The sequence below is a fragment of the Austrofundulus limnaeus genome, unplaced genomic scaffold, assembly GCF_001266775.1.
Source record: "Austrofundulus limnaeus strain Quisiro unplaced genomic scaffold, Austrofundulus_limnaeus-1.0 Scaffold7, whole genome shotgun sequence".
NCBI lineage: Eukaryota > Metazoa > Chordata > Actinopteri > Cyprinodontiformes > Rivulidae > Austrofundulus > Austrofundulus limnaeus.
This window is the reverse complement of record NW_013952409.1, coordinates 5014380-5024450: the sequence shown is the minus strand read 5'-3', so window position 1 is coordinate 5024450 and position 10071 is coordinate 5014380.

Sequence of the window (10071 nt, the reverse complement as noted above, 5' to 3'; positions counted from 1 at the left end):
ACACATATTATCATGACTTTCATTTTATGCAGTTTATAATGCACTCCCTAACCCTATTCATTCATCTATTTTTTTCTAGTCATTTTTCAATAACAAGACATTCCCACATAACCGTCCTCTCTCCAGAGAGCCGTCACTGATGTCCTAACTGTTCTGTACAGGTGCCAAGCAGGGGCTCAAATCAGCCCACACCTCATTGTTGTGAAATAATATATCACAGCAAGTTGACTGTGAAATTACATTTTATCTCTCCAAGGAGTCAAACTTTCCTTTTATATTTTTTCCACACTATCTGTCTCTCCCTTTCTTTCTCCCTTTCCCCTCCCCAGTCTTTGCACTGCTCCGTGTCCTAGAAACTAATGGAGTGAGAAATAAAGTTAAAGTAAATGGCTAGATTGATGGTGCTCAGTTGTGAAGAAGAGAGGGGGGGAGACGAATAAAGAGGCATAAAAAGGACAGTTGTTTAAAGGATGCCCTTGAGAGACGAGTGCGAGTGTCTCTGGAGACAATAGAAGTCTCGTACATCTCTGCACGGTTATGAGTGCAGACGGAGAAAAGATCAGCACTATCACGCCGGCTCACAATAGAGGTGGATGGACAAAGTGCTGTGGGTTACCATGGGAACAACATTGACGTCTTGCACACTTGCTGCTTGCTTGGAGTCACCTTTGTAGCCGAAGAGTGACTGATGGTGATAAAAATAAAAATCAGTTTCATCTTTTAAATTAAATGATTTTCTCAGTTATTTTCTTCTGAAAGCAGTTTCTGAAGTACTCAGCTTGGATTAAACAGAAACCAGAGTTACAGTGCTGACGTCAGATTAACAAACAGAAGGGGTCCCTAAGTAACATTAAAGGTCTAGCTTTGTTTAAGGAAATCATATCTGACTTTTGATTAACATTATCTCATGCAGTATTGTATGTGTTGTGAATAACTCTAAGCTTCAGACGTCAACTTTTGGCTCAATATATGTAAAATTGATGGAGTTACAGTCAGTTTTCTGTCGCCTAATGCCGATTAGCTGTCGGCCATACTGAGTTGGATTGACTCCAAAAGTAAATCAGTTGTTCTTTTAATCCAGTGATTACTTTCTGAAAGTATTCTTACAATCCATGCTTCATGAGATATTTTGTTAACAGACCAACCAGGTTGACTCCAGCTGTCGTTGCTAAAGTTTTAAAGCTGACACATCTTACAAAATCCCCTTTTCTAATCTAATTATAGCTGTTTCTGTGTTTTAATGCTAATTGGCTATGGTTGCTATCTTAATCTAAAACATAAAGACATAAAACATTGTGGTCCACCTCTGCTTTCAGTAATGATGCAAACACATTTGTGGACTAATTTGGTCCATGTAACAAATCTAGTGTCAGGAGTTTAATGGTTAAAAAAGGAAAATGTGCTCCACTCTTCAGAAGCCACGTGGTTTTCCTGAAAGTGACTTTGAAACCTAAGTTATTGCAACAAAAACGAGACGTCGTAAAAGATATTTGATCAACCAGGAGTAAAATAGGATTTCCATATAAAGGCTTTCTGTAGACAAATCAAACCATTTGTTCTTATCAATAATAATTTCCACTTTAGATCAGCATGTGTTAAAACCAGTCTTGATTTTAATCTAATCAGACTGGTTTTATCACATTTCCAGCCAGGGATAATAGATTCATGAGCCAAGTTCAGGACTGCGCTGCTGTCTGTTCTGACACATTTTTACAAAACGCTCGTTACCGTCCTCTCTGAAATGCAGCAGAAGACCTAATTACAATTGATTACAAACCATTATTTGTGCGAATTCTTGCCTGGGATAGAAATAATCCAGTAATCCTGACAATTCTTTTAATTTTTGATTAGGATGTACGCACGACCGCATGCCTGATTCCAGTTGGGAGGAAATTGCTTCACAAAGGAAGCTAATCCATTTGTTTACAGATCAAAGTGACCAGAAAAGAAAGAGGCAGCTACACCACAGATTCACACTGAAAATCATTCTGATGAGGCTGGAGATTTCAGTGCCTGTTGTCTTCATCTGGAATGGGATTAAAAAATGGAATGGAGGAGAGAAGTGTTGGATTGTGACACTAAAAATCTCTTAAATGATTCTATTTTTATAATCACAGGCAGCACTTTTGAATAATGCAAATGCGTTTACGTGAAAGAGTTGCATTAATCGCATATTCAGCTAATGATTAGCACCTTGAATATATTTCTGTTTAATTTGACAGAAGAATATTTTATGTTGTGTCACTGGTTATATTTTATAATGTGTAATTTAACCRCTGTGCGGTTTGGTGCTGTTAGATGTGCCTTGTCAAAACTGTGCTGCAGATCAAAACCTGAAACGGTGTAGACTGTGACATTTTTCTCCTACAGCTGACTCCAAAAGTTGAACAGTTAAATGATGACTTTCTGAACGTTTCATCAGAATTCATCCACTGGTTCATGAGCTAAAAGACAAACACCTGACTCAAGTATAATAAAGCTTTGAAAACAGATATCAGRGGATCCTTTAGGAATGACTSTCAGCTACTAAAACACCTAATTTTAGCTGTAAAATTTGTAAATCTTGCTGAGTTACAAACTGTAAAAACAACAGCAACAACATAGTAAATACAATGGAAAACAGGAAAATGAAGTTTCCAGTTTTAAGCTGCAGGAGATGCTACATTGTACGGAGCCCGCGAGGGGACATGGGGGGATTTATTTTCTTTTGCGTTCCCACGCAATACTTTTGCGTTACCTCGCAATATCTTTGCGTTACCTCACAATACTTTTGCGTTACCTCGCAATATCTTTGCGTTACCTCACAATACTTTTGCGTTACCTCGTAAAACATTTTGCGTTACCTTGCAAAATTGTTTTGCGTTACCACGCAAGAGTTTGTTTTGTATATGAAGTGAATTAAATCAGACTTTTATTTTGAAATATCCAGTTACCAAAACAGGATGTGTCGCCACAGTTCATGAAACTGCACTGTTAAAAATATCGGCATTTGACATACTTCCATTCGTGCTTGTGTGATATATAATTCTAAAGCTGAATTAAAGCAGTAGGCTAACTCGCTAATGGTGAACACATGAAAGTGTTCACAAACCAGCAGGCACAACAGTGATAAATAACTTTTGTGAGGGAACGCAAAAGGTATTGCGAGGTGACGCAATACTATTGCGTGGGGAATGCAAAAGAAAAAAAAATCCCCCGTGTCCCCTCACGGGCTCCGTAACATTGTGCAGGTACATTCACATGCAGATTAATCAGACCCCTCCCACTGAAGARTCATTAGGGTCTTTTTTCTATATCTTGGTCAAATGCATGAAGGAGTAAATTTGAGGGAAAATCACTGAGTCTCAAGTTTCAGTTTGTAAACTGGAAAGCTAAAATCTCAGAACTCAAGGTAAAAACAACAAAACAACAAAAAAGCAAACCACAAACAAAGAAACTAATTTTTAAATAGATTATTTTTATTATACAATTTATTCCTGCAGTGTAGAGGACAAATAAACTCATTTTCATCCTTTTTGACCATGTGTTGCCTGATCAATGACCTCCCTGAAGACTTAACTCCACTCAGAATAAAGTTCTGTTTATATGAMCAAAGTGCTGACCCGGCATGTTTCAGTTCTTTACATCAGAACGTTTCATGCTAAGATTTCACTCGATCTAAGTTATTTAACTATAAACTCTGATACGTCCATTTATTTGGTATCATGTCAGTTTCTGCCCTCAGGAAATTTTCCGATTGTGGATTTGCTTGCARCACACACTCCTGACATTTGAATGAAATCAATGCCTTCTGCTTTTTTGGCTTGAGTTGCTTTTCACATTGAGGTTTTTTTTTGCACATGCTCTAAATGTCACTGTACGCTCTWTTCTTTGCAGCATTTCCAGGTAAGAGGTGATGCGAAGAAAGGTTTTTTTTCTGTTGATACTGAACAGTTTTTTTCTTAACCCGCAGGCTACTGACTGACCACGTGTGTTTGCGTGAGTGTGTTAGGATAGGAGTCATGCAGTGGTATTAATCCATTCTTCCTGGTTGCTGTCCCTGGCCCTCCTTCATGCTTCTTGCCTCACACACTATCACCATTCTCCTCCTTCAACCCCGGGTAACCCAAGCCTGCATCCACAACCCATCTAATCCCTCAGACTGTCTTCAAAGGACTTCACGGTTTTATAAGCAATCAGGACACACACGCAGGACACACACATCCTCTCACCTGGATGCACTCTGGATTCTGAATCTGCTTACGCTTTACAACATCTAACCTTCAGAGGGCAGCAGAGTTTCACTCGGGGTGATTTCTGTTCATGGTTAAACAATGGCTCTTTGGTTGGTGAAAATCCTTTCATTCTCTTGCTTCTTAGATTTACCATAAACCCTATTTCTTCATCTTGCCTAACTTTAAATTCTTTTTGCTCATTCTACTCCCCAAGGTCCCCTGTTTCTGTCTGAGATTGACAGATCTGCTATATCCGGTTATAAACTCTAATTAAGACTCATTTGGCCTGCTGATGGCATTCTTGGCCCCTTAATTAGTCAGTATGAGTTGACCTAACGTCATGTAACAGATTAGATYATTGAATTAAAAAAGAAGAGGTAAACAGGCAGAGGTACAGGTGGCATCACCCCAGGGTGACATCCTCTTCAGGCTAGACAGATCAAAATAAAAGCCTCAAAATCCTCCTTGACAAACACAATCGCACTCTGTTCATTGTCGGACCACACACACATCAGGCATGTATGTATGTATTTATAGCATATCCACAACTTTTTATTGCTAATTCCTTGATCAGATCAGAAATTATGTTTTTGCAAATATTTAGTACTTTATCAGCTGTGACATCAGTCATCCAGCACAAACATACAATGAAGACAGATTGGAAAGTCTCAGTTCAGATTAGGCTGATAGCAGGTCATTCAAGGASCAGTTTTTTTAAACTCTAAAAGCATTTGCATTTAAAACTCTATTTCTAAAGCAACCTTCTAAAAAAGAGAAAAAACAACAAGAAGCCACTGTGATAGTGAAGGGAAAATTATTCAGTTTGCACAGATTTTAAATGCATCTAGATTATTTTTAATAATCAAATGCTTAATTGTTTTTCTCAAAAGCCTTCTTTGGTAAGGGCAGGGCCAGAGCACCAAGGTCCCCGCCTTTGGATACTCTGCAGCATGCACCTGACTCATGTGGCCCCTCCAGGTGGTGGTCAAACCTATGTTTCCCATTTGGGTTGAGCCTGACCAAGCCCCATGGGTAGAGACCCGGCCACCAGGTGATCACTGACAAGCCCCTCCCTAAGGCTTAGCTTCAGGGTGGGACCCCAGTGAYTGATGATGCCTTTATTGTCATTGTATGGAGCACAATTAAATTAAAGACCCACTTTTGAGCAAGGGACACAGAGGTTCCTTAATTCTGTATGCCCATAGGAGTGTTTTGAATGGCTATTTGTCTGGTCACATTGGACCAATCTGTCTTGGGAGACCCTACCAAGAGTGATTTTTATTGCCCCCAACAGCATAGCTCCTAGGATCATTCACAAACTCCTCCACCAGGATAAGGTGACGAGTCCAGCCAGTTCGGATGTTATCAGTCCATTAAATGGACGTTATTAGTGGTTATCAGTCCCATAGAATGGCTTCAGACTGTCCCGACAGTGCGCCCTAGTGGGTTACCAGTGTCATATACATTGGAATGCAACAATCTGCTACCGCCAGAGTCCGGTCTACTTTATCATAGTCCATGTCATTTTCTCTAAAATTAACCTTAGTAGCTTTATGCCTCCTATTAACCAGATTGCATAAAAAACCTTAGTAGCTTTATGCCTCATAGTAACCAGCTGACAGTCTGAAGCCATTCTATGGGACTGATAACCTGCTAGGGGGCATAGTTGGGACAGTCTGAAGCCATTCTATGGGACTGATAACGGCCAATAACGTCCAATTAATGATTGATAACATCCAAAGCGGGTGACGAGTCGATGGAGGGATTTTGTTCTTGAGTGAGGGAAAAATGGAGCGTGAGATTGACAGACGGATCAGCGCAGCTTCTCTTGCAGACTCTGTACCGGTCTGTTGATGATGAGGAGCTGTCAGGCAAAGCTCTCTGTTTACTGGTCTGTCTATGTTCCTACCCTCACCTATGACCACAAACTTTGGGGACTGACCGAAAGAACAAGATCACAGAGTTTTCCTCCCAGGGTAGCTGGACTCTCCCTTAGAGAGATAGGGTGAGAAGTTCAGTTCTCCAGGAGAGACTCAAAGTAGAGCCACTGCTCCTCCACATCGAGAGGGGTTAGTTGAGGTGGTTTGAGCATCTGGTAAGGATGCGTCCTGGATGCCTCCCTAGGGAGGTGCTTCAGGCATGTCCAACTGGGAGGAGACCCCAAGCCTTTGACACCTTGGAGAGACCATGTCTCTCGGCTGGCCTGGAGATGCCTTGGAGTCCTCCCAGAAGAGAGGTGGCTGCTCAAGCTACTGCCCCCACGACCTGTCTGTGGAACAAGCAGTAGATAATGGATGGACAATTATTTTTCTATGCATGATGGTTAAGCTGTGTTTAAGTAGAAGAGTACATTCTTATATGAGAACAGACTGTACTTATAAAGAGATTAGTTAAAACACTCCTCACACTAAACAACCAACACATACATTTTTTCATTACTTTGCAGGATTTATATCTAAGGTCAGAACTGAGGCAGGGAGGATCCTTTATCGATGTGTAGCCTTTGCCCCAAGATGGGAGGTTCAGTCTAGAAAAAGGTATATAAACTGTTTTAATTTGGTACCAAATACTCAGAGACTGAATAAACGTCTGTATTTGGTCCAGCTGAAAGGTTGTGTATGGCTTTATTTTTCTGCAAACAAATATTCAAGTCCAAAATCTGAATCTGTCTCCTGTGCATGCTTCAGCTGCAAAGTAATGACATTTTCTTACAACAGAATGCTACTTTAGCTCATTTTAAACCTCTACACTTATGCATGACACCATTTCTTTGGTTTGTCGCCATTTTCTCAACTGAATAATGACCACAACTCTATGACTGCTCAGTATTGGCTGTTATATGCTTCTGGTGCTGACGTGCAGATGTACTATCAGTCTTTTATTGATCAAACCTTCAAGGTTTAACCAAAATGGCTACAACTGCCATCTTTTCTCAACATAAAATGATCTTTTTGTAAAACTCTGGCATGAAAAGTGGCGGGTGAGATGCACTCCTTCATATATGTTTGGTTTCCTTTTTCAGATTCCTCCAAAAGAAGCCTTTACTGGAAATATAAAACTTAAGAAGCTCACACTTTACATACATTTTGTTCAGTAGACATTTTACAGCAGTTTTCACACATCTCTCAGAAAAGTTCACAGGTGTGTCATCCACACTCCATGTGATGTGAAAACTGAAGAATATCTGATGAGTTCTTGCCAACTGCTGCAAAAGGTCTCCTTGTTGGATGAAACTGAAAACATACGCACTGACTGAAACTTTTTTTTTTCACTGAGACACTAAATAATGAGTCAGTGGCTTTTGCTGTCAACACAATTTGTCTGTTATTGTCACCGTGAGTCTCTCATTGACCCATTAGGTTTACAAACCTCCTCCACACGTTCAAGATTACTCATCCATTGAGAAGGTTATTTTAAAAGATTGGTTTATTCTGTTTTCTCCCTCAGAACAACTCTCACCCCCTATCCTCTGCTCTCGGCTCTGCGTGCGCCTCCTTTCATCCAGACGTGCACAGCGGCGGCGGCTGCAGCGCCTCGTATGGTGAAAGGAGATGCCGTCTCACTTCATGAAGCTGCGAGCATCATTTAAAAAGACGCAGCAGCTGGGCTGACACACCAGCTCTGCTGCGCTGGGAGTGAGGAGAGAGGAAGCTTCACAATGGTGTGACAAATTGCGTTTTCTGATTTTTCATTGAATTTTCTTTTTCTTCTTTCTGTTGCATCATCATCCAGCAACATGTCACCCCACCGGCACCTCAACCCGACCTCTGCCACTCCCTGATCCGATTTCCTGTGTCTCTTTTTTTTCCCCCACTTGGAAAGAAAGGCCCGTGGCAGCGATAATGAAGGGGGTTAATTGGCCTTGCTTCGCCTTTGGGAGKTTTGATAGGAATGATGACATGAGGTAGGGAAGTGTTCCCCTCTGAAAGCTTGAATCAGCCCTGCTATGAGACGTCTTTAACCCGGCAGCATGCAGATAAGAAAAGAGACTTACATTATGAGGCAGCTCAGTTACCCAGGGACGCCAGACTTTAACACTTCACCTTGTCAGGGAGGTGACTTGATTTGCCTTTTTATAGAGAAATAACATAAAGCAAAACAATAAGATATAAAAAACAGGTCTGCATACTTGAGCTTGTATTCTACTGAGCACAAGAAAATTTTGCATGAATTAAACAAGATAGCAGAGGAAGTCATCTGCCACCTGCTTCGGATGTTATCATTCATTAAATGGACGTTATTAGGCGTTATCAGACCCCTGGAATGGCTTCAGAAAGTCCTGACTGTGACTTCTGGCAGGTTCCGCCATCCATTAAATGGACTGATACATACATATATATATTAACCCACTAGAGGGCACTGTGGGAACAATCTGAAACAAGAAGGCACAGTAGGGACATTCTGAAGCCATTGTATGGGACTGATAATGCCTAATAATGTCCATTTAAAGGACTGATAACGTCAGAATCCGCTGCATTAGTGCATCACTGCCATCTCTGCAGGGCTCCAACACCAAACTCTGCATTTGCAAAGCAGGGAGAACTTCACTCATCTAAAAACCTAGAAGTATAAAAGTTACAACTACCACTTATACAGTGTGTGACAAGAAAAATTGACTCCAGATGTGGTTTGGACTGAACTGGATCAGAAGTAATTATAGGTCGTTGCTGAAAGGCAAAATTTGATAGAAGCTGTCAGTTTTCAACATAAGATACTTTTAGTCTTAGATTCTGGCATGAAAGGCAGCTCCTATGCATTCCTTCACTGCCTTGGTTGGCTATAAATTGGATGTGTTTCTTGTTTGTTTTCGGTGATTTCTTTTTGTTGGTAAAATTGGCACTTCATAAATAAATTCAGTTAAACTAAAAGTTCCAGCCCCATGTAAGAACGGAGTGATGGAGAACAGTAAGCCGAAGTTCTACATTCCCAAGATCATCATTGTAATACAGATCTCTGGTGAATGCTCACAAGCAGTTTGCACTCAACTCCAAATGCTTTATATGCTGTACCTCCACAAAGAGGATGGCTTGTAGAACAACAATAAAACTCCAGGAAGTGATTCAATAGACAGGCTCTCTGCAGAGCGGTGCAGTAGCTCACTGTGGAATAGTCACTTCAGTGAAACACATCTCCACATATTTTACGTTTGCCAGGATGTAAATATTTCTGCTGCATATTCTGCAAAAGAGCATCTTAGTTTCTAACGYAGTAATACCGCAGGAGTGAATAATCAGCCTTCTCAAAATTGGAATTAACCCACCTACATTTTAACAGCGATAATATGATGTGGAGTTTATATTGTCTTTTTCTGAAGGTTATGGGACATTGTTAATCACTTTAAACTCCTTCATTAAAAAGTGTACAGGATGTGTTTAATGTCCCTGTTTAAAGCCCAACTGTAATCTCTCACTATATGCTGTTCCCCGTCATTATCCCCGTTACACCAATAAAATAAAAAACACAGGGGAAAATGCATTTAAAGAAGATGATTGACTGCTAGGAAGAAATTGTGTCTGTTGAAAGCATAAAAATATACTTTAAGTGCACATCCAACCTCCAGGTTCCTAAAAAATAAAACAATCATGGGAGTGATAAAAGCTACTCCTCATCAAATTTTACTTAAGACATCTGCGATCTCAGTGGGATTTGCCTGGTTCAAATAAAGGTTAATAAATAAAACATTTTGTCAGAAAGATAATTACAACTTCAGTTTAATAAGTTTGTATAAGGGAGTAGTTCACATTTAGTTCTGGGACTTGCCTGAGGCAGAGATCAGCTACAACGAGCCACGAGGGCAGAATTGAGCTGGATTAGTAAAAAACACGAGATTATTTAGAAATATTGAGATATCCTGTAT